General features: G+C 44.6%; 1 non-coding gene across 1 annotated transcript; it reads left to right on the top strand.

Annotated features, from left to right (window-relative positions):
* Positions 1-12766: 12766 nt before the first annotated feature.
* LOC149157374 (5.8S ribosomal RNA) lies at positions 12767-12916 on the top strand. Its single transcript, XR_016262110.1, has one exon. It is a non-coding gene; the product is annotated as a 5.8S ribosomal RNA (ribosomal RNA).
* Positions 12917-13845: the final 929 nt, after the last annotated feature.

Here is a 13845-nt window from a genome sequence, read left to right as displayed (position 1 = left end):
CGAAAACAACCCGGGCAAAGCGAACTCGTTCAACTGGTTCCAAATCTCCTGTCAAAGTTAGAACAAGTGTTCCAACGACATCTGAGGTTCCGGTTACTCCAAACATTTCTGGAGACCCTGCCCCTATTGAAGAAGTTCAACAGCCCCAGAGGGACAGTAACACTGATCCTAGTCTGAGAGCAAATACTTGTGTTACTGAATCAGTTCCATCAGTGATCGGTTCAGAGAGTCTTGCTCCTCAAACAACTGTTGCTGTCGAAACAACCCCTTCTTCAGCACCAGAAATATTCTATGGACCTGACGGTCTTCCTCTTCCACCTGGTCTGATCGCAATAGAGGAAATTGTAGAAGATCCGCAAGCAACTACTCCAACCCATTTTGGAGCAGGGATCACTCTATTTCCTTCTGCATCAGAAGCTAGCCTATCACCCAGAGAGGTTCCTAGAGAATCACTAGGCAATCTACTGGATAGACTCAAAATGTCTGAACAATCGTCAACATCTAGGACTGTGCCAAATGACACAGCGACAGCAGAACCCCCTGCAGTCACTCCGACAATGTTCGTTGGCGTACCATCTGTCCCTAGCTCTCAACAGCTGGAGAGAACCCCTTCGGGGGTTGTGACGACAGTATGGTCTGTTCCTGTTTGTTCTCCCGGGATAATACCCGGTAACTCCTGTGTTGGAACTCAACAAATTGATCCTTTCGGAAATCAGTTTGGGCAATCCGGTCCTCAAGGCTTGGTAAATCCTTTAAGTTCCGGACCACCACCGTATGGGGGGCAATATGCCTTTTCGTTACCCCCTCCGGGAAGTTACCCATACGGGAGTTCGCAACCATATTCAGGTTATACTGGAATAACTACAAGTGGTTGGATACCTATGCTACCCCAGCAACCAAGAGTTGTATATTCTATGCAACAACAAATGCCATTGACGAACATCCCGACGACACCAGCAATTGTGACTGTGTCGCAAGTTCAAACAATGCCTGTTGCATGTCAACCTCAGTTTTCTCAGGTTGTAATGCAACAACCCTTTGACCCTGCGACTCAACCACAATCGCCAACTGGCGGGGCGACACAAGCACAAACGGGTACCATTACCCCTCATCTTGGTCCAGTGGTGAGTATAGCACAACAACCAATGGCGTCACAACCGTGGTTGGTGTAGTATCAACAACCGCAATTCCAGCAAGTGTACCAAGGTACCGAGCAGCAGATTTTTGCAAACAGTGGACAACCGTACTTACAATACGGTCAAAGCCAACCACTTTATAGTGGATTAGTCCACCAACCATATCAATCATATCAGCATCAATTACATTATGCTGGTATGCAAAGACCAACTGCTCAGGCGATTCCATCGTATCCTGGGTACGCTTCGCCTAATCTGAGTCAACAGCTGCCATTCGTGGCAACTCTAGAGTTACCCGATTTACATCGGTTGACAAATGATCCAATTGCTTATGCCCCTTGGTGGCCAGCGATTCCTCACAAACTTCCCTCGGACATTCCTAAATTCAATGGAAATCCAAGTGAAGACCCGTCGAATCACGTCATGACTTTTCATCTGTGGTATTCATCGAACAATCTGAACGATGATTCGATAAGACTTCGCCTCTTCCAGAGGACTTTGACAGGTCCGGCGGCTAAATGGTATATAGAATTGCCGAGAGCCTCTTTCGACAATTTCAGCTCCTTAGCCACGACTTTCTTAACCCATTTTCAATTACCAATCAGGTATGAAATAGGAACCGAGATACTGACCAACTTCAAACAGACGACAGCTACTCACATATCTGATCATATACATGAGTGGCGTCGCCGTCGTAGGATGGTGAAAACATACGTTCCTGATCAGCTATTAGCCTAATGGTTTATAAAGTCATTACTTCCGGCTATAACGGAAGATGTGGCCAAGGGGGGAGTCGTAACAGAGGAGCAAGTCATCGCTCGTGCTCAATATTTAGACTTGGTATATACTCAGTCTGGCACACTCTACGACAAAATACCTGACGCCCCTAGACCTGAATTTTCAATTCCTCCCCCTCCTAAATCGAATATTGACTCTCATGCCAGAGATGGCGTGATTGGCACGGCAAGCGCGAAATCAAAAAAGGCTTCATCTCAGAAAGCCCGTAAGACTTCAGATCAAAATGCCCATGAAGAGATTCTTGCTTTGGAAGTAAATGCCATATCAGCAGATAAAGGCAAAGAACCCAATCAACCAGGAAGCAAGAAGAAGCAAAACAAAGGGAAGAAGAAGAAACAGGATGATTCGTCACCTGAGAAAACTTCTTCAAACCCTCCTGGGAAAGGGAAACCAAAAAGTCCATGTTTTATATGTGACAAGGATCCTTGGACACAAGATTGTCCGTACAAAGCTGAGCTCAAGAGATTCTTTAAAAGTCCAAAGAACCCAGCTGTGTTAACTGATCCATTTCCCAATCCAGGTCAAAATATGGTTGATAGTGGAAATGCTTCCCCGTCACAAGTGCTAATGTTATCGATCTCCAAGCAGCAGAATGATGCTTTGATTTCGACAAGGAACAAAGATTACAGGAATCCGCAACTGTCAAACGAAAAAGGTAAAGATCAACCTAGTAGTTCGACAACAACTTCGACAGAAGTTGTCCCACCCATAATGCCAGAGTTAACAATAAAACCGCCTAAGGGTGTAGTACACAAGTCGACCTTTAATCCTCGTGCCAGAGCGGCGCAACATTATAACATAGTAGAAGATTTGGCCCAATCGCCATCCGCTATGTCGACTCTAGAAGTACTACAAAATTGTCCATCCCAAAGGCAGGCATTGTTATCGGCAATAGGGGGGTTGATCCTAAGGATTCCAATCTTGTGTCCTTTGATCACAAAGGGTATGATCCTCAGTTACCAGCCCAACTAGCTTTCCTTATTCAAGTGAAAGCCCTTAACAAAACTGTTCACCGAACAATTATTGACGAGGGGGCATCTACATGTATTATGTCGATGAGTTGCTGGAAAACGTTAGGGTCACCAACCTTGTCGAGATCTTCGACAACACTAAAGGCTTTCGACGGTAGGACATATACCCCTTACGGTATCTTAAGTAACTTGAAAGTTGAACTAGGTGGAAAAACAGTAGAAATTGATGTTGAAGTCATAGATGGAAATCTAGATTACAACATCCTACTGGGAAGACCATGGATTTATGCCATGGCAGCTGTCGTGTCGACTTATTTTAGGAAGATCGCATTCCCGTTTGAAGGAGGGATTACGGTCGTCGACCAACAGAATTTCCTCCTTAATGGTTCACAAGTTACGGGAAGCATTCCCATGATCGATGAGAACGACCATTCAATTCAAGATATAGGAGTAGGCCTGTTGAAAGACCCCACGATGATGGGGACTTTCTCGCTACCAAATCATACGTACATAGGAAATGTACCATTGGTGGCAACCTGCAGCATGATATCTTCCACGAAGGTCGCAAAAGACAAAGTCATCATGGATCGTGCAATGGTTTTGCACCCGAGCCCAATCGAAATATTGTCGCAATCAATGTTTCAGGCATGGGAGACGAGCCCAAATCAACGCTCGTCAAGCATTTGGGTAGATAGGTCAGGAGAATGTGGTACCCCTTTGGATCCTTGGTCACGAGTGCATGCAAGTGATGAAGGAATCCTGCAGTCAATGTTGATTGAGGGGGCACCATGGGATGATAACCACCATTGTTCCCTTCCTAAGGAAGATACTCAAGGCGACTTGTATCACCCTTCAGTATTTGAATTCCTAACGAATACTGTAAATATGGTGGATTCCGAGAGAAACCTATCCAATATAGAAGAAACTATAGCCATAAATATCTCGACCAAAACAAACATTGTAGAGAATATTTATGTCGGCAAAGGTTGTTCCCCTTCAGAACAAGAAATGTATAAAGCTCTTTTCCGCGAATTTAGAGATGTCTTTGCTTGGTCATATGATGAAATGCCAGGCATTGACTCGAGTATCGTTGAACATGAAATTAAGATGTATCCTGATGTCAAACCAGTGAGACAATGGCTTCGGCAGGTGCACCCCAAGAAAGCCGCTGCCATTAAGGCAGAAGTTGAGAAGCTTCTCCATGCTGGTTTCGTCTACCCGGTTCCTCTAACCGATTGGGTATCAAATATTGTCCCTGTTATGAAAAAACAAGGAACAATACGAGTGTGCGTTGATTATAGGGATGTAAATCAAGCTTGTCCAAAGGAAAACTACCCTACACCCTTCATCGACTAGATAATTGATGAATACGCCGGATGTGAAATCTTTTCTTTTATGGACGGATTTTCCGGGTATAATCAAATTAATATCCGCCCACAGGACCAGTCAAAGACTGCATTTATTTGTCCGTGGGGCACATTCGCTTATCGAAAATTACCCTTTGGTTTAAAGAACGCAGGGGCGACGTTTAAGAGAGCAATGAATTATGCTTTCCATGACATCAAGAACATCGTTCAACCTTATCTCGACGATCTTTCGGCTCATTCGCAAAAGCGGACTGATCATCCGCAGCATTTAAGAGCGATATTTCTACGTTGCCGACACTACAAGATAAGACTCAACCCGCACAAATGTGTGTTTTGCGTCGGTTCTGGTTGTTTACTTGGCTTTATAGTCTCAAAGGACGGGATTCGTCTCGACCCTTGCAAGGTGTAGGCAATCATTAATTTGCCTCCACCTTCGAACTTGCTTCAGATTCTGAAACTCCAAGGGAAAGCAAACTTTCTAAGGAGGTTCATTCCAAATTACGCAGAACTTGCCAAAGGTTATACCCATCTCTTGAAAAAGGATGTACCTTTCGTCTGGGACCAGGTTACGCAAGCTTCCTTTGATGCTTTGAAAGAAGCGCTAGTAAAAGCATCATTAATGTACGCCCCGGACTATCAAAGAGACTTTAACCTGTATCTGGCTGCAACAGATACGACCATTGCAATGGTTTTAGTTCAAGAAGTCGATGGAACTGAACACCCTATATATTATTTAAGTAAAAACTTAAATGATACGGAAAGTAAATATTCTCATGTTGAAAAGCTAGCACTGGCAGCTGTTCAAGCGATACAAAGATTTCGGCATTATGTCCTCTTCAGGAAGACCACCGTATTGTCAGATTGCAACCCCATGACTTATATACTGTCGCGACAGTTGCTTGGGGGAAAATATTCTAAATGGATAGCTATCCTTCAAGATTTTGATCTGGAATTTGTCAAATCCAAATCAAAGAAAGCTTTAGTTTTCGCAGAATTATTATGCGATCTCCCATCATCGTCCAACGATGACACTTCCCAAGAAACAATCGTGGACGAAACTTTGTTTCTGATATCAGCAAGTGACGAGTGGTATGGAGATATAATAGTTTATCTCCAAACCCAAAAGTTTCGGCAAGACACCTCCCACTCAGAACAAAAACGCATTCGATACCAAGCAAAAGACTACATGATCGTCGGTGATACGCTTTACCGTTGTGGTATCGATACGGTTCTAAGAAGGTGTCTCACTCACGAGGAGGCCGAAAAAGCCCTGAATGAATGTCATTCAGGCACCTGTGGGGGGCATCAATCTGGATATGCTACAGCACAAAAAATCTTACGAGCAGGATACTTCTCGCCAACCATGTTCAAAGATTGCATAACCGCAGTTAGAAGTTGCCATGCTTGTCAAATTTTTGATAGAAAAACTAGAAAACCCCCCGCTCCTTTACAACCAATAATAGCTGTCGGGCCTTTCGCCAAATGGGGCATCGATTTCATGCAATGTAACCCCACCTCGACCGGGGGGCATGGGTATATTATAGTCGCAGTTGACTATTTTACCAAATGGGTCGAGGCGATGCCTACATTGGATAATACTGGCGAAACAACAGCCCTATTTCTTTTTAATCATGTAGTCGCCAGATTCGGCGTACCACAGGCCATAGTAACAGATCATGGATCGCATTTTTGCAATCACATGATGGTTGAATTAACTGCCAAACTAGGATTGTCTCACGACAGCTCTACTCTGTACTATCTGCAAGCTAACGGACAAGTTGAAGCGATCAACAAGGTCCTGAAGCGCATACTGCAAAGGATGGTTGGGGTTCACAAAAGAAGATGGCATTTGATCCTGTACTCAGCTTTGTGGGCCTACCGAACGTCGGTAAGGAATGCCACTGGGTTCACACCGTTCCAACTGGTATATGGCCTGGAGGCAATCCTACCGATCCAATGTGAAATTTCGTCTCTTAAACTCGCAATTGATCTCCTCCCCGGAACCTCGGAAGAAGAAGCTCGTTTCTTGGAATTAATCCAGTTGGATGAAACCCGTCGTGACGCTGCTTTGGCCAACGAAGCCCATAAGAAATGAGTCAAAGCGCAGTTTGACAAAAATGTCAAACCCCGCGTCTTCTCGGAAGGTGATTTGGTCTTGCTTTATGACCAAGAATCCGATAAATTGGGAGCTGGGAAATTTAAGTCCTTATGGATGGGCCCTTATATTGTTAAAAGTGTGTTAGCAAAAGGTGCCTACGAGTTGGTAGATTATGACGGAATTCCACTGGCGCAACCCCGCAACGGGTTGTACCTTAAGCGTTACTATGCCTAATAGTAACCTGTATGCTTTTGTTACATTTTTTGTTTTCGCTAAAGCGTTTGTTCCGGTTTAAGTAATCCACTTCTTACACTTATTGCAAGTGTCAAATCCATTGGAACCGTGGGTTGGATATGCTGACAGAGCGAGTCGTAGTTCGAGGAACCTATCCTCTGCAGCATGGGCCATTTTTGACCCAAGCGGCGAGTTAGTGAGTTTCAGGGGGGTATGTATTGGTCAATCAACGAATAACATCGCTGAGTATAGCGCGTTGATAGAGCTCCTCTCTGATGCCATCACCCATGGCATACGCCGGCTAGTCGTCAGGCTAGACTCACAGCTCGTGGTGCTACAGCTCAATGGTACCTACTCTGTCCGAAATCCAGCTATTTATCGCAAGTTCCTAAGAGTTAAAATCTTGGAAAGACAGTTTGATTTTATCCAATATCAACACATTTCCAGAAACTTAAACACATTAACCGACTCATTAGCAAACTATGTGTTAGATAGACATTTGCAAAATTGATAAAAGGAGAAGCATCATCGATGTTTCATACATGGATCACATAAAAACTGGAATAAACCCCGAAAATCAAAAATATATATAACTGTTTACGGTTTACATATAATGTTCTGTAACCAAGACAAAATCGGTCATATGACCCCAAAACTCAAAAATGGCTGGGGGGGCACCCTAGCCTAGTGATGCTCATGATAACATGCCACGGCCTGTGCGATCATGCGCAGAAGACGAGTCCATCGTCTAGGAACACCAGCAGTATGTCGCTGCAATCGTAGAGGCAACTCGTCGATCCGTACATCCAGAATCCCAAGGGTAAGACCCTCGACCTGTTCCTGCACAGCTGTAAGAGTCTCGGCCAAGTCAAGGTCTCGGAGAATAGCTCTCCCAGGAGCCTCCCCTTCTGGGGCAGCGGCCGGAGCTCTCGGACGAACTGCTGGACGGACAGGACCAACATCTGCATGCACACATGAGTTTTATTAGAGTCTTGATAGAGGAAAACACAAGGACATTATAAATAAAAACAGTAAACAGTGATAAGGTCAAGATATTTACCAAGATCGCCCCACTGCTCGCCATCCGGTAGCACCAAATCCCGATCACCTCGGAAATCCATGCCAATATATGGATACTCAGAAAAGGCCATATCCTGCCACTCGAACCACCTAAAGAAGGTATCAGTAAAGGTAATCTGAGATTGACCTGCATGTCTGGACATGTGGTCAACCCACCTCTGCATGCGTGGCTCAGTAGGAGATGGCATGTCGAGAGCAATGTACTGAGGTTGCATCAAGGGTATCTTCTCCAAAGCGAAGGCAGTCAAAACTGAACCGAAGCCAAAATTCTTTAGTTTCCCGTCCTTTACTTTGGTCAATTGGTTCTTCATCTGGACCAGTACTGCATCACACCAGTTAAACACTTTCGGCTGAAGACACTCCAGGGCGTGCTGCACATAAGACCTATTGGCAACATGAGGGGATGCGCTGCCAGCCATCCTACAAATCGTGTACAGAATAGACCTGAGAGACCTGTCAGTGATATCACGGATAGCGACCTTGCTGTCTCTGCTCGGCTGGGATCCTTCCCTACAATACTGACGGACATAGTCTTTCATGGAATCGCTCCCTCGGGCCGAACCAGACAAGGAAATGGGGGCACCCCGCCTTGACAACCCAGTCAAGAAGTAAATGTCCACTATGGTCAAAGGGATGGACTTGCCCCTAATCTGGAACACTTGGTTAACATGATCCCAAGCATCAAGCAGGTACTGCAGTAGATGTATCTGTGCCCTCATGCTAGATATGCGGAAGAATTTTAGCAGGCCACAGTTCCGCAACGCGTTCACGGTAACAGGATCATGGAGGGCAATCATGTCCTCCTCTTCATGCTCTCGTTCTCGCCATGTAAGAGTCATTCTGCTCCAATAAACTCTGCAAAACAAACAAGAGGAGGAGTAAGATCCCTGACTTGGTGAAGAAAATGGCAAAATTCTCATGAAAAATTGTGCAACCAAGATGTTTTCTGCGCCCAACGCGGGTAGGGAAGGGTCTCACCTACATTGGGAGTCAAAATGTCTTTGAAAAGTGTGAACCCCAACGCAGGTTTCGAATGGGGCACCTGCGCTGATGGCAGAGTGCCCTAGTGAAACCCCAGGGGCTCATGGGGGCAAGAAAACAAGCACAAAACTGAGAAATAAAACCATGAAAAGATAGAGCTAGGGTTTAGCTCCTACTTGGTCGAAACGGCGCTGAAAATCGTCCACAGAATCTCCCGAAATCAGCTGGTGAAAAATCGAGAGGAAGAGGCACCTCCAAAGCTCCAACAAACCAAATGCACATGGAATGGTAAAATGAGAGGTAAAAACACCTTTTAATTGCTTTTTACGTAGTTCAAAGTGAAATATTAGAATTTTTACTTCATGTTATCCGTTTCTAACAAGTTTGTTGCAGCAATTGATGAAACAGTACTATCTCTGGAAAAGAAAAGCTAGTCATGGTAAAATATGAATTTGACCTTACAAACGAGCAGTTTTGGAAAAGTTCATGCTCGTTAAAAAATAAACGCAAAACCGAGCAGTTTTAACGCGGAATTCATGCTCGTAAAAAAATAAACATAAGCATGTGAGCAAGCTTCCCCCATAGTTCAAGCTCATCAAGAAAAAATGAACCGGTAAATAACCATTTGAGACCATAAATTCATCAGCCATAAAAGCCTTGGTCGTGTTTGCACCGTCACCTCCACTTTTCATTTGGCCGATCATTCACATCCACTTGATTGTTTACCTATTTTGAGGAACAGCTGCGAAGAGTGATTTCACTTAGCCATCCTTGTAACATTGCCGTGATTGGAAAATTCCAACCTGTACCTGGAATCTGCTGCTATCCCTGTTTATCACTCGTTCCTCAAAATACGAGTCTTCTTTGAGCTCTTTTCACTGACTCGTAAAATATGAAAAGTTTGTCGATTTTTGGCCTTCCAGCTCGTTAAAAGGACAGGAAGAGCTATCCCTCCTCTAGATTTTAATCTTTTTGGACCTGAGGGATTATTGCACAAAAAGATCGAGCGCTTGTCTAGTTCGGCTCGATAAAGCTATCGAACATTCATCCCTTCTGTATTGTTTTATACTTTTTCGGACTTAAGGGATTAGATGACGAAAAAGGACCTCTGGAGTCAACTTTATGTACCCTTTTCAAACTCTCTAAAAATGAAAAGGACCGAGTTGTATTTGTCGTTAGGCTCGTTAAAAAATATTGGATAGCGACAAACTTGTCTTTAGACGAGAACGAGTTTCCCTATCGCTAGGCTCGTTAAAACATAGCGATGGGCTTGCTCGAAGGGCAGGTTATAGAACAAGCATATGTTATCCTCCTCAAAGCTTGACAAAAATAAAGAGGTATTGGTCAGAAATGACTGGGGAAAAATTGGGAGAACCTCAAAGCTTAATGGTAGCAAGTCGCTCTTGAACATGACACTTTTGCCTCCGTAAATATCGGGTTGGGTTATTTTCATTCACCGGTCCCTTCACCATGGTCTCGCCATACCATCCATATATGGGTTAATGCTACCGATCCATCACATCAGTGTCGTTATATGTTCAAGAGATGTCATTCAGAGAGTGTCAACCGGGTCCCATCCACTACCATACATCATTTTTCATCCTTCCATGACCGCCACCCTGAATCATATTTCACAGATCGTTTTCACCATCATCACAAACGCTAGCTCCATTCTGTGTCACTGATGTGGGATTCATTAAGGCCCTCCTTTGACGGATCGCTTCTTGTCGACATCAGCTCATTATCCAAGAAGTTGATCTAGGAACACCCCCTCAGTACTTTGAAGCTTGCATGCCTCAATGGCAAGTTTCTCACTTCCGGCGACAGGTATACATTAATGACCTTCGACCGGGAGACTTTGCGTGGTGTTCGACGCCAAATCCTATATTCACGCCACGTGAATTGTGCTGCAGTACCTTGAGGGTCATCATCATTATCGGTGATTCCTCTCGCGCTTGTTAACAGTTTACATTATTGACTGGTAATCAAGCGATGTCTTTCCATGTTCGACTCCAAGAAATTCTCACATGGATCGACTTGTACTTAGAGTGAAGATCGGACAAGATTGAAGACCCCGGATCTAGTTTCATCCATCCGGGCTGCGATATATATTCAGAAGATAAAGACATAGACATGTGCAGCAGATGATCATCCTACTAAAAGGATGATAATTAAAGCAGAGAATTATCAGTCTACTATCAGACGATTGTCTGTTTATGTACAGAAAATGTATTTATAAAGCTGAGCATGGGAAATGCCCGCATCAGCTAGATCATGAAAGCAAGTATGAAAAAATAATGTATTGTATTGTATTTTGTTACAGGTCACCTCCCGACGATTGAATGAACTTCGGATCCTCCTAATAAAGGATTTCACCCGATAAACGACCTCATACTTTAGGGGGCAACTGTTATAGACATTTTTGTGCCTTACAGCATGAAGCATGAAATGTCAATAATCTGAGGGATCCAATGTCCCTAAACATGTTGTTCTTACCCTTAGAATAACAAGGTCAGCAAACCACAGCACTGCAAATCAGTTCTCCACTGAAAAACACTCAAAAACAGGTCAATTTTGGATCATGTCAACTGCTCCACTGAGCACCTGCGCTGAATGTCAACTGCTCCATGGTGTACCTGCGCTGAATGTCAAGTTCATCAAAGGCTACCTGCGCTGAGCATACTTGGACATGTGGAGGAATCTTTTCTCAATGTGCCAGTGCCCAGGAAGCTTCCAAAATGACACTTGGATCAGAAGATTCGCCTAATGATGAGTAAAGAGGTTCTAAAACTCCAAGTGGAAGGTAGAATCTCCGAGTGGACTCAAGAACTAAAAGAACAACTGGGGTTGAAGAGGACAACAGTCACACATCAAGCTGACTTATCTTCACTCCAAAACTCTATATAAGGATCTCATCCCATGGGATCTGGAGGCCGGAATTTTGTGCAAAGAATTGCTGTTGGTTTACAGTTGAGAGTATTGGGTGATTGCTTGAGGGAGGTGAAGAGGAGATTTCTTTCCGTCGGGAAGGTGATGCTGGATTGGACCTCTTATGGTTGTATCACCGCCTGAACCTTACTTTCTTCCATTAATAAAGCATTTGAGGTTCTTCTATTCGCATGTGTTTCAATGATGTATTGTCTTACTTGCGTATTTGATTTATGCTAATCCTTGAATCAATTATGAATGCATGCTTCTTGTAGTTTCCTTTTCTTGTCTTGTTTACAGGATCTCGTGTAGCTGGGCCCGTGAGAAGACTTGGAGCTGGGAGCAAGCGGCAAAGAGAGGAGATTGGATCGACCATTTGCGCAAGACATCGGTAAGTGGATCTCTTCCTTTCATCTTTTGCATGTCATAAAGAAGTAATTTTAGATAGCTTTGCTTCAGCTGTTGCTAAGGAACTATCACCCTTAGAGTGGGATAGGGTCATTCCGTGTTGGATACTTTTCCCCACAATAATTAGCCTCCCGTTGTGAGCCAATAGACAAGGTTGATATCCATTTCTTTCATGTTGTTTTCTTCCCTTCTTCCTTCTGGCCCCTAGCTTTATGGAGAAAAGGTGGGATTTTTGAGGATTGGTGTTCGGGAAGGATGAAGCACAGCGTGAGCTCCCATGGTGGCCACCCTAGTCCTTCTTGATCGTCATCCCCTTCAATTCCTCCCTTTTTGTGAAGGCACGAGGCTTGGGTGGCTTGTACTTTGTTTGAGCCTCCCCTTGTGAGCCGACAACCACGTTCGATCTCTATTTCTTTCACCTTTTTTTCTTCCCTTATTCCTTTCAGTCCCTAGCTTTATGGAGAAAATGGGGAATTTTTGTGGACTGGTGTTCAGAAAGGATTAAAAGTAGTGCGAGCTCTCGGGGTGGCTACCCTAGTCCTTCTCAACTGTTGTTCCATGCATTTCTCCCTTTTTGCGAGGGTGTGGGGCTAGGGGAGATTGTTCTCTGTTTATGCCTCCTCCTGTGAGGTGGGTAGACACCTTTGTTTCTCTTTCATTCATGCATTTTTCTTCCTTTCCTCCTTTTGGCCCTTAGCCTTACATTTGTTGTGGGGGGTGCCCCTATTCAATGTTGTGGTAGATTTTTTGGTAATACATGGAAACAACTCTCAGCAACAGATATCTCGGCTCTTGTTACGATGAAGAACATAGTGAAATGTGATAGTGTGAATTGCAGAATCCTGTAAATCATCAAGTTTTTGAATGGAATTTGCACCCAATGCCTCGGTCGAGGGCATGTCTGTTTGGGTGTCACAACCCATTCAAACGCGCTCCCTGCAATATGTTAGGGAGCAGTAGAGCTGTTCATACATGCCCAATGCAGTGTGTTTGGATAAAATACCTCAAGAGATGTTTCACAGCATGCATCAGCGAGCGGTGATCTTGTACCCTTGGATGGGTAGTCGGTGTTAGTTGATGCAAGCTTTGTGTGACATCGCTCAAACTTGCTTTTCTCTCTCTTGTCCTCCCATCAGGTAGGGTGGATTTAGTTCCAACTTTGCAACCTCAACTTAGGTGAGAGAACCTACTGAGTTTAAGCACATAGTTAAGTGGAGGAAAAGAAACTTACAAGGATTCCCCTAGTAGCGGCGAGCGAATCGGGAAGAGCCCAACATGAAAATCGAGCGGCAGCATCGCCTGAATTGTAGTCTGTAGAAGCGTCCTCACCAGCGGACCTGGGCCAAGTCCCTTGGAAGGGGGTGCCTGAGAGGGTGACATCCCCGTCAAGCCGGGACCCTACCACATCACGAGGCGATGTCGGTGAGTCAGGAGAGAAGTGGATGGATGTTGTTGATGCATCTCGGTTGGATGTGGAATGACTCAGGCTGGTTTGTTGCTCGACTTGAGGTGCAAACCAACATAGGCTGCTACATCGTCAAGAGTGCGGGTGGACTACTGCCTGTCATTTTGCTATTGTGGTGGTTGAGAATCGAAGCATGCATCCTTGTGGCGGGCTGTGTGCACCTACGCGCTCGTGGTGTTGATTGGTAGGCTTTCCATTCGAACCGTCTTGAAACACAGAACAAGGAGTCTAACATGTGTGCGAGTCAGTGGGTTTGAAAACCTATGAGGTGCAAGGAAGCTAACGGGTGAGATCCCCTCTGTGGGGGTTGCATTTTCGACCAAACTTGAGCTTATTCAAAGGGTTCGAGTGAAAGCACACCTGGTGGGACCCAAAATAT

This window comes from Pinus tabuliformis, chromosome 5_2, assembly GCF_031772625.1.
Source record: "Pinus tabuliformis cultivar Carrire ecotype Pingquan chromosome 5_2, CPIR1, whole genome shotgun sequence".
NCBI lineage: Eukaryota > Viridiplantae > Streptophyta > Pinopsida > Pinales > Pinaceae > Pinus > Pinus tabuliformis.
This window is presented reverse-complemented; position numbering and strand designations above follow the sequence as displayed.